Genomic DNA, 15,345 nt, shown 5'->3' on the forward strand with positions numbered 1-15,345 from the left:
AGTCTTATCTTTCATTGAGATATACTTTGTGGAACCAAAATCTACTAAAACCTTTGAACTGATTAAATTAAATTTGGGCAGAGAGCAAATTAGGAATGAAAACTCTTAAGTCCTTTCAATTAGGAAAAAAAATCATTATTAATAGATCCTAGAGTGTCAAAATACCTGACAGGAGAAAGAGAGAGGAGGCTGGGGTGGGGGGGGGGGGTGGGGGCTAGAGAGAGAGAGAGAGAGAATGAGAGAGAATGTGGAAGAGAAAACATAGAAATGTAGTTCTGGGAACTATATCTCAAAAAAGTAGTGTTGATCTGGTTACTAGTCCAAGGAGCTGACTAAAAGCACATAGATAATAATCTCACTGAGTTTCTGAGGAGTCTTCCAGACTTTAAATGATCTTTGGGCACTCCACCTTATAAAGGAAGAAAATGAGTTAAGAAAGCAAGTACATATTCCCCAGTGGCCACTTAAGATGTGGCCAAGAAATATATTGGAAAAGGAGTACTCTCCCAGAGGGTGTAGCTAGTGACTTGAAAAACAATGAACAAAGGAGTTCCTCCCACTGAATACAATCAGGGCATAACCAAGGAACATTCCATACCCCCAGGATAGGGAACCTCATAATATCTTCCCATTGGAATTTTAGAATTACCATGAATTAGAGTTTAACGAAAGTTCCCCATTCTTTCCCTTTCTGAATGGGAGTGTTTATTGTTTTCCTTTCCCATCCTCGCTTGCTGTGTGTCTATCTGGTTGGGAGGGTAGCACATTTTAGCTGTTTTTAGCTCCCTATTCTCTAGATCAAGGGAAGTCACACTAAGACTTGATGAATAAACCAATGCACATTAGTCAGAGATCCTGGATTCAAAAATTCCAGACCATGACCTGAATGGACTTTTGCATTGCCTCTTTTGAGGTGGTGATGGGTGTGTTCTACACAAGAAAAGTGAACACAATATTTGATGATCAGAGAAGCAAACTGGTAGTTACTAATATTGTTCCCAGAGATTACTGATTCTCCTCTCCCTCCAGAAACATTCATTCTTTAAATTACCCTTGTCCATATGACTTGTTTTGGCCAATGAAATGTGAATGAAAGTGAAGTGTCACTCCTGGGCACTTCAGAAATTCAATTCTCCGTGTTCTTTGATCCTATTGTAGCTAACCTGAAACCTCATGCTTAGATAGCAACAGAGCTTCCGTCAAGGTGGTCTCCTGAGCAATTCTAGTGAGTGGGTGGCCCTTTGCCAACCTGGATTACACACATACCATAATGAAGAAATCTATCTCTGTTATTTTAAGCCACTAAGAGGTGGTGATTCTTTGTTTTACAGCATAAGGTAATCTGTCCTGATTATTTTAAAAGGTAAATTACATAACAACATTTGACACTTTGATGCATTAAAACTCAACAACTTTGCAGATAGATAAAAATGTCCAGATTCTGCATGAAATCCTTAGGGGAAAAAAATCATGATTTTAGTCCTCTCTATATCCTTCCAAAATGCGGTAGCCATAATAAGCATACAAAAAGAGCAAGATATACAAATCTAGATAAAGGCAATCTTATGAAGTTTGTTTTTTGAACTTCTCTACTTCCTTTTTCTGTGGCTATTCAGTCTCCAGAGAGCCTTAATCTCCACTCACCAACCCCAGACTCTAAATACATAATTGTACACAACTCAGAGCATGATCGTTTTGGAGAATATGTAAAAGTGGTGCCATTTGGAGTTAGTGCAAATTATCTCCATTATTTGGTTTGGAAAGCTTGGAGAAAATGATATGGGATGTGAAAAGTAATGAACAGGTTTATACACATCTACACTAGAAGCAGTGTTCAATCATACTTTCCCTCCTCTTCTCGCTCTTACCCATTTTTTCCCCTTTTCTCTTTTTTTCTATTCATCTTTTATTTTCTCCTGTTACTATGCTTCCTTTACAAGGGCAATTTTAAGATAAAATGCAACAATTTGATGTGTTATCAGGAAAATGTATGTGATGATGTGTTCATTTGAGCTTCTTTAAAATTTTTTTTAACGTTTATTCATTTTTTGAGAGACAGAGCATGGGGGGAGGGGGGAGGGGTGGAGAGTGGAGGAGACACAGAATCTGAATCAGGCTCTAGGCTCTGAACCAAGAGCACAGAGCCCGATGTGGGGGCTCGAACCCACAAACCGTGAGATCATGACCCAGCTGAAGTCAGACGTTTAACCGACTGAGCCCCCCAGGCGCCCCTATTTGAGCTTCTTTTAAATCCGTGTTTTATGATGTCTTATTTACATATTATACAAGAATCACAGTAAATTCCATTTTAGAACTTGAAATTTAGTGTTCAGAGAAGTTCATTTGTCTGAAGATTTATGATAACAGGGAAATTCAGGTACTGCAGTTGGAGAAAACAAATAGGACTAAATGGTAATAATGGAGGATCTCAAATAGTATAAACAGTAGGTGTGTTGCTTATCGTACCAACAATTTTCACTAAATGTTAAATGAAATAAATATAAGCACTTTATTCTAAAATAAAGGCAGATGTTTTATGAAGTACATCCTAGTTCTTCTATTTCCCAAGATGTTATTAAGCATGATCCGGTAAACTATTTTTTTTTTTATGAGTTGTTTAACATCTAGATAAGGCCTAAACTTTCCAGTGTCCTTTAGGTGTAAGAAATTCAGTGTATAATACACTTATTTCCAGTGACAAGAAATCAACAAATGCCCAATTGTTAATAGTGTTTTTTCAATATTATTTCAAAATTAAATGCAATGCATATTGATTTTGATAAAATATGACAGAAAAGTATGTATTTATAGGGCTGTAAAGCACTTAACACAAAATATACACAACAGTGTAAGCCCGTTAGGGTGGAAGCCATTTTGATTCTCTCAGGAATACGTTCCCAGGATCGGACCATTGACTGAGGGCTTTTTTCCATGACTGTGATGAGACTCAGCTGGGCCTCTAACAATCCCCTCCGGGGAGCTGGCAAGTCCAGAGGATATTGCTGCAACTGGCTTCCCTTCCCCCACCTTCACTCTGCTGCCCTCAGTGAGACTGTCTGGGGAGACAAAAGTGTACAGACAGAGGATTCGACACCAAGTTTAAAGCATTGCCAAAACCCACTTTATTTAATGTAGGCTGTGACTTTCCACCCACAGCTTCCATCTCTCTAAACGTTCCAGTCCTGCCGGCTCATGAACAATCTTTCCCTGTGGACAACTGCCAGTTACTTGATTGTTATATTTTCCTTTCTAACTTTGAGCTGAATTATCTTTCATTGGTTGAAAAATCTTTCAGAAATATCCCCCAATAAAAATTAACTCTTTTTTTTAATCTTCCCCTTTACTTGTGGAAAACTTGTAGATATGTGGCTAGGTAGCATTAAAATGAAATTACAGTTACAAAATAAAAAAATCGAATATATTGATATGGGGAAGGAACTGATGTAGGGAAAGTAGTTGATATCTGCTATTATATGTTATTTCTTTTCAACATAGATCTCAGCTGCTGATAGCATACTTCCGCTGATACCATACTTTTTTTTTTTAACTTTTTGGATAATTGCATTTAATTTATTCTCATATTCATTAGTATAGCCACAAAGAGTCTGCTTTTCTCTGGTCCAATTTTACCTTAGAATTCTTCATTATGGCTCAAAGAAGCTACAAGGTGTAGAAGGTACTGTGACTTTATATATCATTCCATATGGCTATCTTGGTCAGAATAGAATGAGAAAGTTCTGGGCTGCCTGGGTGGTTCAGTCAGTTAAGCATCTGACTCTTGACTTTGGTTCAGGGCACAATCTCATAGTTCATAAGTTTGAGCCCTACACTTGGCTCTATGCTGACAGTGCAGAGCCTCCTTGGGATTCTCTCTTTCTCTCTCTCTCTCTCTCTCTCTCTGCCCCCCATGCCTCTCTCTCTCAAAATAAATAAATAAACTTCAAAAAGAGAGAAAGTTTAACCAAACTCATTAAAATCTTGTTACACTGACATTTCTACCAAGTAAATTTGATAATAAAGGATAAGAGATGGTAATGAGAGACTTCAAACACTAGATATAATTATCAGATCAAGAGAAAATACATAAATGATCTTGAATTCTCATCCTCCTTGAAAAGGTGTAATAAAAATTAATCACCTGGTCTAGTTTTCCTAGACCAATTGTTTTCCTATACAGAGTAAATTCCAAATTTTTAAGCTAAATTTCATTAGGAAGGTAATTGAGGCTCAGATCTCATGAGGGATTGGTAAATTGTTGGTTTCTTTGGATATGTGTGTAAACATTGACCTATATATACAATATTCAACGAGTATTAAAGACAACATAAATGTGTCCAATTTTTTACATAAAGAATTTATTGAATATATATACTTTACACATAACATTGTGTAAATTTAAGGTGTACAACATGTTAATTTGATACATTTACAGATCGCTGCCATTATAGGATTGCCATTGTAGCAATATTTAGCCCCTCTATCATATTACATAATTATCTTTTTTTTTAGTGTTGGTAAATTTTTTTTAGCGGAAAAATGTCAAGAGACAATTCTAGAATAGTGAAGGGCATGCTTTTTGGAATAAACAACACTTAAAAAAAAACACCCTTTGGCTGTCATATTGTAATGACACACACCATTTCTAGTTCCTGTATAAATGCTTCCATTTCATTTGAGGACAGGTGCCATTTGAGGTCAAGAATAGGGTGGTCAGAACACATATTACACATTGGCAGTGTTAGACATGACTTCTGGATAAAAGAATGAGAAGTTAATAGATTTCCATTCAGAGTGTCAGTTAAAAACTCAGTCTTTGGTGATGATGACGAGTGGGTGGGGAGAGACTTGTATAGTTTTCTTCTTTTGCTGTGGCTTTTTAGAATGTCTCAAAAATACATACACTGTGCCAAAATAAACCACATAGTTTGTAATAAAATAATTGAAAAATTTTATGAATTTTAATGGTGCTCTTTACTTTGATGTAAATAATATGGCTTTCTATAGGTAATTGAGGGACTAAAATATTAGTGGCAGTACTGGTAGTAGTAATAATGATGATGATGATGATGATGATGGTGTTATGTTTGGCAAAGAGAAGCATGTATGGAAGTTCTAAACAAATTGCACTTGCCACAGTAGCAGATCTCTGTCCAGTTGGGAGGTGACAGCAAGATTTATTTTCATTAAAATCCAAGACTCCTTTCCACCTTCACCAGAGCACCTGTTGACAAAATCCATCAAAACTATTAAGGAAAAGCACAAGGTATAAAGCTACTGTTTTTTAAACAAATTAAAGGATTTTTGAAGTAATATTGGTTGTCACTTTTGCCCCCTCGTTTTCTTAGCTCATAAATTTTAATTGAGGTAGCTAGTTTGATCTCAACAGATACTACACAGAGAATATTTAATTTACTATGTGACTTGAGGAAAACTATCTTTCCGTACATTCTTTCATGTGACATAAAAGCCCAGGATGGTAATTTCCTGGCAGGCAGAGCCATAGTCTTTTATACTGATTGAAAGTATAAAGATTGTATTAGTTTTCTATTGCTGTAATGAAATGCCACACACTTAGTGGCTTCAAACAACACACATTTATTATCTTACAGTTCTGGAGATCGGGAGTCCAAAATGGGTCTCACAAACTAAACTTAAGGGGTTGGTAGGGCTCTATGCCTTTCTGGAGGCTCTGGAGGGGAGTTTTCTTTGCACTTTCCAGCTTCTAGAGGCCACCTTATGACTTGATTTGTGGCTTCCTTCCATCTTCAAAGTCAGCAATGGCTGGTTGAATCTTTTTTACATCATATTACTCTGCCTTACTGCCTTACTGTTCCACATTTAAGAAACCTTGTGATTATTTTGAACCTATGCAGGTAATAGGGATAATCACTCTATTTTAAAACCCACTGATCACCTGAATTCCATCTACTTCTTTAATCCTTTTGCACTGGAATTTAACAAATTCACAGGTTCTAGGAATTAGAACCTCTTTGGTGAGTCATTTTGCCACCTGCCACAGAGCTATTCTTTACACATTTGTGAAGTTGAGCATCTTAAGGAGGTGATTTTCTATATGAAACATGTGGCTACTAATATATTTCCGCCTGCTTCTTTTCACAAGGCCATATTCTTGTTATATCTAACATTTTATTTCTTTAAAGGAAAAAAAACTTAAAAAAAATCATTTTCCTTAAATGAGTTACTTGCCGGGAATATATTTAGGCATACAAATTGATTAAAAACTTTGTAGAAAAAGTAAGGAAATTTCCATATTTTAATTTTTTTTTAAGTATATTCATTTTTGAGAGAGAGGGACAGAGCTTGAGCAGGGGAGGGGCAGAGAGAGGGAGACACAGAATCCAAGGCGGGCTCCAGGATCTGAGCTGTCAGCACAGAACCTGATGCAGGGCTCCAACTCATGAACCATGAGATCATGACCTGAGCTGAAGTCGGATGCCTAACTGAGTCACCCAGGTGCCCCAAAATTTCCATATTTTAAAAATGGCATGTGGCTCAGCAATAGTTTCAAGAGAATGAGCAATTCTTTAACAATGACTGATTTGTAAAGAACCCTTCAAATCTATAGTTCTCCTCTTTAGAAGTTTGTGTTACTGAAGTATTTTCTTTTATGCATTAAGAGGAGACTTCACTTAGTTAATTGCATGCATCCTTGGGTTTTTTTCCTAATGTTTAGTTATTTTGAGAGAGAGTGTGTGCGAATTGAGGAGGGGCAGAGAGGAAAGACAGAGAATTCCATGCAGGCTCCATGTCATCAGCACAGAGCCCAATGCGGGGCTTGATCATAGGAACCATGAGATCATGACCTGAGCCTAAATCAAGAGTTGGACACTTAACCGACTGAGCCACCCCGGCGCCCCAGCAACCTTGGTTTGTTTTTTTTTTAATATTGGAAATATTAAAGCAATTGTGTGTTTATTGTTTTACATCTTTAAAGGTGTTATATATACTTTACCCACTCCCTCCATCCCAGACAACCATTTATTTGCTTTCTGTCTTTATAGGTGGATTTGCATTTCATAGAATTTCATAAAAGTAGAATCAAATACTACATACTTTTTTTGGTTTGGTTTCTTTCACTCAGCATAATTATTTTCATTTGTTTCAAGATTGGTGACTGAATCCATAGTTCATTGCTTTTAATAACTGAGTAGTATTCCATTGTATACCAAATTATACAATTTGTTATCCATTGACCTTTTGTTGGAGATAAGGATTGATTCCAGGTTAGGATTATTACAAATAACATTTGTGAACAAGCAAATGAAATATGCTTTCATTTTTATTGCGACAATAGCTAGAAATGAAATGACTGGGTCATATGGTAAAAGTATATTTAACTTCCTAAGAAACTGAAAACTATTTTTCAAAGCAGTTGTTATATTTAGTGTTTATGCCAGCAGTGTGTGAGGGTTTCAGTTGTTATACATCTTAACCGACATTTTAACACCTCATCAGTATTTTAATTTTAGACTTTCTAATATTTCTAATAGGTGTGCAGTATTATCTAATTGTTCTAATTTATATTTCTCCAGTGATTAATGATGTTGACCATCTTTTCACGTACTTTTTACCATATATTTATATACGCACACAGACATGTATATATATATATTCTTTGATAAAGTAGCTATTCAAATCATCTGTTTGCTTTTCTTTTTTTCAAACATGAAACCCTTCACAAATTTGTGTGTTATCCTTGCTCAAGAACCATGCTAATCTACTCTGTATCGTTCGAATTTTAGTATATGTGCTGTCAATGCAAACACTCTTTTTAATTGGATTGTTTGCTGTTTCAATATTGAGTTTTGAGAGTTCTCTATGTATTCTGAAAATAAGTTATTTGCTAGATGTGCGGTTTGCAAATATTTTCTACCCATGTTTGGTTTCTGTTTTCACTTCCTTAACAGTGTTGTTCAAAGGGCAAAAGTTCTTAATTTTGATGATGTTCCATATATGAACTATTTCTTTGATATATTGTGAATTTGGTGTTACATCTAAGAAAACTTTACCCAAAATCAAAAAGATTTTCTCTCACGTTTTCTTCTAGTTTGTGGTTTTTGGTGTTTCCTTTAATTTTATGAACTACCTTGAGTTTATTTTTGTATTTAGAGAAAAGTATGGATTAAGATTTTTTAAAAAAATAAATGGATACTCAATTATTCTAGAACACTGTAAGAATTCTATTTCTTCCCTATGCAATTGACTTTGTACCTTTTTGGAATATCAATTGACCATGTATGTGTATGTCCACTTCTGTAATTTCTATTATATTCCATCAATCTATTTGTTTACCCTACACCATGATCACACTGTATTGACCACTATAATTTTTAGTAAGTCTTAAAGTCAGATAGTGTTAATCATCCAACTTTAGTCTTCTTTTTCAAGTTGTTTTGTCTATTCTGGGTAATTTGTATTGCTATATGAACCTTAGAATGAGCTTGCCAATTTCTACCAATAGAAAAAATCCTGTTAAGATTTTGCCTGAGACTGCATTATTTATAGTCTAATTTTGGGAAAATTAACATCTTAACATTATTTTGTGTTCCTTTTCGTAAATGAGGTGTGTTTCTCCATTTAATTAAATTTTCTTTGAAATCTTTCAGCAGAATTTTAAAATATTCAGCGTGTATAGGTCTTGTACATATTTTTCAGATTTGTTAAGTATTTTTTCTTTTAACACTATTGTAAATACTATTTATTTAAATCTAAATTTCCAATTTTATGTTGTTAGTATATATGATAAAATTAATTTTAGTATATACATCTGGTATTCCCCAATGTGCTAACCTCACTTAGTAATTCCAATTTTTTTATTTTCCAATCTGGATGGCTTTCATTTATTTTTCTTACGCTACTGCACTCTCCAGTGCATCCAATGTTGAATAGAAGTGGTGAAAGCAAACATTCTTGCCTTCTCAAAGATCTTATGGGGAAAGTTATATATATACACATAATCATGTGAAAATAAATTAAATAACCCTTTGCCTCTAAATATGAAAAATAAAGATATAATCACATATAATTATCAATGTCATAAATTGACATTGATATAATACTTATATCTAATTTACCATCAATACTCCAATTTTGTTAGTTGTTCTAGTAATTTCTTTTATACCATTCCCTCCCTCTTTCAGAGCATGCAGTCTAAGGCTAGATATAGTGCTATCTGCCATCTCTCTGTAGTTTCCTTTAATTTTGAACATCTCCAGCAGTTTTCCTTTATTTTTTATGACATTTACAGTTTGAAGAATAAAGACCCATTTTTTCATTTTAAATTTTAGTTAGTTAACATACAGTGCAATATTGGTTTTAGGAGTAGAATTCAGTGATTAATCACTAAACATACAACACCCAGTGCTCATCACATGTGCCCTCCTGAGTACCAATCACCCATCTAGCCAATCTCCACCCACCTCTCTGTCAAACCATAGTTTGTTCTCTATCATTGAGTCTCTTATAATTTGTTTGCCTCTGTTCTCTTTTTGCCCCCTCTTCCCAAATATCCATCTGTTTTGTTTCTCAAATTCCACAGTGAGTGAAATCATATAGTATTTGACTTTTTCTGATTGACATTTCACTTAGCATAATTCACTCTCATTCCCTCCATGTCATTGCAAATGGCAAGATTTCATTCTTTTTGATGGCTGAGGAATATTCCATTATACACACACACATACACATATACATACACACACACACACACACACCCCACATCTTCTTTATCCATTCATCAGTCGATGAACATTTGGGCTCTCTCCATTGTTTGGCTATTGTTGATAATAGTGCTATAAACATTGAGGTACATGTACTCCTTAGAATCTGTATTTTTGTATCCTTTGGGTAAATACCTAATAGTGCAATTGCTGGATTGTAGGATAGTTCTATTTTTAGTTTCTTCAGGAACCTCTATACCATTCTTTAGAGTGGCTGCACCAGTTTGCTTCCCACCAATAGTGCAAGAGGGTTTCCCTTTCTCTGAATCCTCACCAACACCTGTTGTTTCTTGTGTTGCTAATATTAGCCATTCTGACAGGTGTGAGATAGTAGCTCATTGTAGTTTTGGTTTGTATTTCCCTGATGATGAGTGATGTTGAGCATCTTTTCATGTATCTGTTAGACAACTGGATGTCTTCTTTGGAAAATTAAGACCATTTTTTAAAGTCAAATGTTCTTCTCCTATGTTTGTCTGATGTTTTCTTATGATTAGGTTGATGTTATGGACACTGCATAGTTGTGTTTATGTTTCTAAGTTATCACACCTGGAGACATAACATATCCATCTATCCTTTATCGGAGATGTCAATTTTGATCACCTCACCAAAATGGTACCTAAATCTCCACTGTATAATTACACGTTTTTCTCCCTTGAAATTAATAGTTAATCTGTGGGGAGATACTTTAGGACAATGCAAATATTCTACTCCTAATTAAAAATTCACTTTAGGGATGCCTTGATTGCTCAGTAGGTTGAACGTCCAACTTCAGCTCAGGTCACAATCTCACAGTTCATGGGTCTGAGCCCTGCATCAGGCTCTGTGCTGACAGCTTGGAGCCTGGAGCCTGCTTCGGGTTCTGTGTCTCCCCCCTCTCTGCCTCTCCCCTACTCATGCTCTCTCTCTCTCTCTCTCTCTCTCTCTCCTTCTCTGAAAAATAAATATTAAAAAATTATTTTTAAATTTATCGTACATTCATAATTTTGCCTAATTCAATGTACATAACATATTTATCAAATGATTATTTTCCAAGTTTAACATTCCCTCCGCATTGATCAGTTAGTCATCTGTATTTACTATAAGGAAGAGATCCCTTTTCTTCAATTATTCATTTCTCCATTTATTACCATTATAGACCCATTAATTCCCATTCATTTAATGGATTATAATTCATTAAGGTGTATAATTATCTTGGTGCTAAAATTGTCCCAGATTTGGCCAGTAAGCATCTCTTCAAACTGGTGGTTGTATCCTTATAACAAGCTCCCATCACTCTTTTTTTTAGTGCTTCTTTACTTTCTGGCACACCAAGAAGTGCCAAAAGCAGCTTGTACTTACTGTGCCCAGCCATGGTATCAGATTCTTCAAAGCGCCTTCGTTCATCTTAGGGAACAGTGGTAACGAGAAGAAGTTATGGGCACTAGGTGGTTTCATTGCTACTGGGGTGTCATTTCTTCTTGATCCTTTTCTTGGACAGAGCTAAGAAAAAATGCGTATATGTACATACATACATACACGCATATACATACACTTACCTAATTGTAGATACCCACTTACATATGTACATGTGTACATAAACCTGCATATACATCCATACTAATAAACATATATAAGAAATCATAAGTTCACACTAGTATATCCAGTTCCAATCCTTCCCTATTGGGTTTGTACTTGCCTTTCCCCCATTCAATATTTATTGTTTTTCCAAAGTGAAACATCAAAACATTTACCCATTTATTCGATTATTTAATGCATCAAAAACATAACGCTTTGCCTACAGTAGTACAATCAATAAGCCTATTAAAAATACGTCAGGATTTGTCTGTGATTCTTCACACCGTATTTTGCCAAGATTGAGGGTATATAAATACTATGCTCATGAATTACTTTGATTAGTTTGTTATTTATTTTTCCTGCAGCATGTTTATGGCAGTCAATGGAATTACAATTAGGACATATATTTCAGTGTTCTTTCAGTTTTTGAGTTACCATTAATTTATATCTAAAAACAGGTAGAATACTGCATGCTTCCAGATATCAAAATTACAAAGAAGAGTATATAGAAAGTGCCTCTCTCTCTTCCTTATGCCTTCTACTTCATTCTCCCCTCAAGGTTTCCTACCACGTTTGTCTTTTCAAACTACTGTGAAACTGTGATTTATAAATCAGGCCATGACAGCATTTGAACTTGGAGAAAATTCAACATTTATATATTAATTAATAATTTGACTTCTGCTTTTCTTCATTGTTCTCAACTCAATTGCAATGGTTTTATTTGGCAACAAAAAGCTGCAAATACAAATATAAATACAGAGACTAATGTTTGGCACTACTTGGTTATAGAATTGTTGTTCATATTATCCAGAGTATACATATGTGTGTGGGGGGGTGTATGCTTCTCATCAAAATGAGAACACAATAATGTAAAATCTCACAGGGAACACACTGAAAATTCATCTGTTCCAAGGACAAGCAGGATGTGTTCTCTTCTAATTCTTTCTTTGTCAGGAATCACACCATAATTCAGAAAAAAAAAGAAAAGAATTGATGCCACCTTTAATAAGTCTATGCATAAGCCAGTTGTTTTTTGCTCTGCAATCGCATATGAGGTATATAAATAAGTTGAAGAGATAAGTAAATGTATAGGTTATATTAAATACAATGCGTGTATGTTCCTCCTAATAGTGTGAATATGACTAAATATAAGGCAAAACCTGAATTTAACTTACAACATTTTTTAAGGTTTATTTATTTTGAGAGAGAAAGAGAGAGAGAGAGAGAATCCCAAGCATGCTCTGCATTGTCCAGCACAGAGCCGGACACAGGGCTGCAACTCACAAACCACGAAATCATGACCTGAGCCAAAGCTGGACATTTAACTGACTGAGCCACCGAGGTGCCCCTTAGCTGACAACTTTTTTTCACATTCTTCATGTGAGTTTTGGTGGGAAGTGTACTCATTATACAGGGTTTTTTTTTTAATTCACTAAAGAATAAAAAGAGGTTCAGTGATAATAATCAAATTACAGGTGTAAAATAAAATAGAATTTATCCAACTACCCGTTTTCTTGTATCTCTCCCTCCTGTCTTGGCTTCCACTCATAAGCCAGTCAGCACTCTGGCTTCTACTTCACAGACTTCCTCAAATACTTTTTCCATCTCAAAATCTCACTCCCCTCAATTCCCTTTCCAAGTTATGTCAGATGTTAATTTCACATTCTTTCCTCTCATTGCTCAGATCTCACTTTAACATATCAAGACTTATTGATCACATAATTCTAGAAAGTACATTGCAGTGAATTGATAATTTTGTAGTGAATTAATACCCAACACATTGTCAGATAATTTTATTTTATTTTTTTCAGATCATTTTAATAATTGCAAAAATAACAAAAAAAAAGTTACAGAATTACAGTATAACAGTGACAGTATATGCCAGATATTTGGCTTTAAATAATAAAATTTGATAAAATCTTATTTTCTTGTATCAACATTTCATGATTTAAGTCCCCATTTCCCACATTTTACTCTTTTATTCAGTTAAGAAATGATTACTCTAGTCATAGGTCTCTTATGTAAGCAGACCTTGAGAAAAAGTAGTGCACAAAAATGTAAGTTGGGCATATTTTGCCTGTAACCAAAAAAAAAAAAAAAAATTCAAGACAATATAACAAGGAATTGAACATTCCTATATAATTTTTAGTTATTATTGTTTTATTTTGTTTTGTTAGTATGAATATAATTTTGCCAGTTTGGTATGAAAGAGACAGTTCTGTTTAATAATATATGGGAGCTCCTCATCTGCATTCTTGTCTTAAGCATAAAGATCGAGTTTAGTTCTCCAATGACACCAGATGCTGTGCTATCCTGCAACATGAGCTCATGGTCTGCGGAGAATTGTAACATGTGGCAGACTCGGCAAAGACATGGATTCCAGATCCTTAGCAGAGTTCTGAAAAACGGCAATAATATTTTGGCAAGGGAAAGTCAATACACATGGTCTTGGCAGCAGTCCCAAACTCAAGACAGCTTCCACCTTTTTTCCTCACCTACATTTCCAACTTTGTTTCAGGCTGGTTATTGTTGCAGATCTGAGAGAGGGACAAAAAGCCTCTAACTTGGGCGATACATTTGTGAGGGTTCACCCAGCCTTTTCTACGGCACGGTTTCCAGGTCTAGGCAGGTCGATATTTGGAAGTGCTTGCCTCTGTATCCTCGAAAGACAAGAGCAGATACAAAATTTGATCAAAGTTGGGGGAAGTAAGAGGGAAGCTGATCATATGGTGGCTTGGAGTTGTTCGAGACATCTGGACATTTTAGAAGTATTGTGGATCCTGGAGAGTTTTGAATAGGTCGTTTGACAACAATTGAGAACATGTATTTAACACAATGACTAATAATTTGTGGAACTTGATTGCCCAGGAGTTGATGATTCCTGAAGATGTAACCATTTTAATAGCAGTTTTGAAGAAAATATAAGTAATATATACATCTGATTTAGAATTACTTGATTAAAAATCCATTATATTAAGGATGCCTGGGTGGTTCAGTCAATTAAGCATCCGGCTCTTGATTTTGGCTCAGGTCAGAATCTTGCGGTTTGTGGGTTTGAACCCCACACTAACTCTCTGCTGTCCATGCAGAGCCTGCTTCAGATCCTCTGTCTCCCTCTCTCTCTGTCCCTCCCCACTCTCATGCATGAGGGTGCACACACTTTCTTTCTCTCTCACTTGTCTCAAAAATAAATAAACATTTTTTAAAACAATCCGTCATATTGAGATGACATCTGAGGTTCTCTTATTTATTTCTATCTGTGGAGTCACCCTCAGTCTTACAGTGAACACTAAGTTGTGTGAACCATACCCTAGCCTGGAGGGCATCTTGAGTGATCTCACTGAAGTATAGTAAACTTCTTGAACAAACAATCTATATATATTCACAAAGATTACCTCTTATCTAGCTGTAAAGAAGAACAATCTTGTGAGTTATTTACCAGATATAAATTTGGCATCTGTTAAGGCCTAAGGAGGCTGTTGGGTTATTAAAACAATATAGTAGCTTAAAAATAATTATTGAGGGGCGCCTGGGTGGCTCAGTCGGTTAAGCATCTGACTTCGGCTCAGGTCATGATCTTGCAGTTTGTGAGTTTGAGCCCCACGTCGGGCTCTGCTGACAGCTGGGAGCCTGGAGCCTGCTTCAGAATCTGTGTCTCCCTCTCTCTCTGCCCCTCCCCCACTTGAGCTCTGTCTCTGTCTGTCAAAAATGAATAAATGTAAATAAAATAAAATAAAATAAAATAGATAATTATTGAAATGTTTTCTAAAATCCAGCAGACCTCAGGAAAGAAGTCAGAGGTGAAGTAAAGGTTTAGGGTTTATTTATTCACTCACTAATTTTACATATATTTGTTAAAGATCTACCACATCCAGCACTTGGCACGTGCATATTAGGTGTTGGTACTACAAGAAAGAATAAAACAGACAGAAGTCCTTGTCTTTGTGGAACTTAGAATCTAGCTGTAATGACAATAACAGAAAAATAAATAAGATATATAATATATCAGAGGATCATAAGTGGGTAGAAAAAAAATAATGCAGGAAAAAGA

At 35.4% G+C, this 15,345-nt stretch overlaps 1 non-coding gene across 1 annotated transcript; it reads right to left on the reverse strand.

Moving 5' to 3' along the window:
* Window positions 1–7,680: 7,680 nt before the first annotated feature.
* Window positions 7,681–7,787, reverse strand: LOC113598330 (U6 spliceosomal RNA). The gene has a single exon (XR_003419006.1). It is a non-coding gene; the product is annotated as a U6 spliceosomal RNA (small nuclear RNA).
* Between the last annotated feature and the right edge of the window lie 7,558 nt (window positions 7,788–15,345).

The sequence above is a fragment of the Acinonyx jubatus genome, chromosome C1, assembly GCF_027475565.1.
Source record: "Acinonyx jubatus isolate Ajub_Pintada_27869175 chromosome C1, VMU_Ajub_asm_v1.0, whole genome shotgun sequence".
In the NCBI taxonomy this organism is placed as follows: Eukaryota; Metazoa; Chordata; class Mammalia; order Carnivora; family Felidae; genus Acinonyx; species Acinonyx jubatus.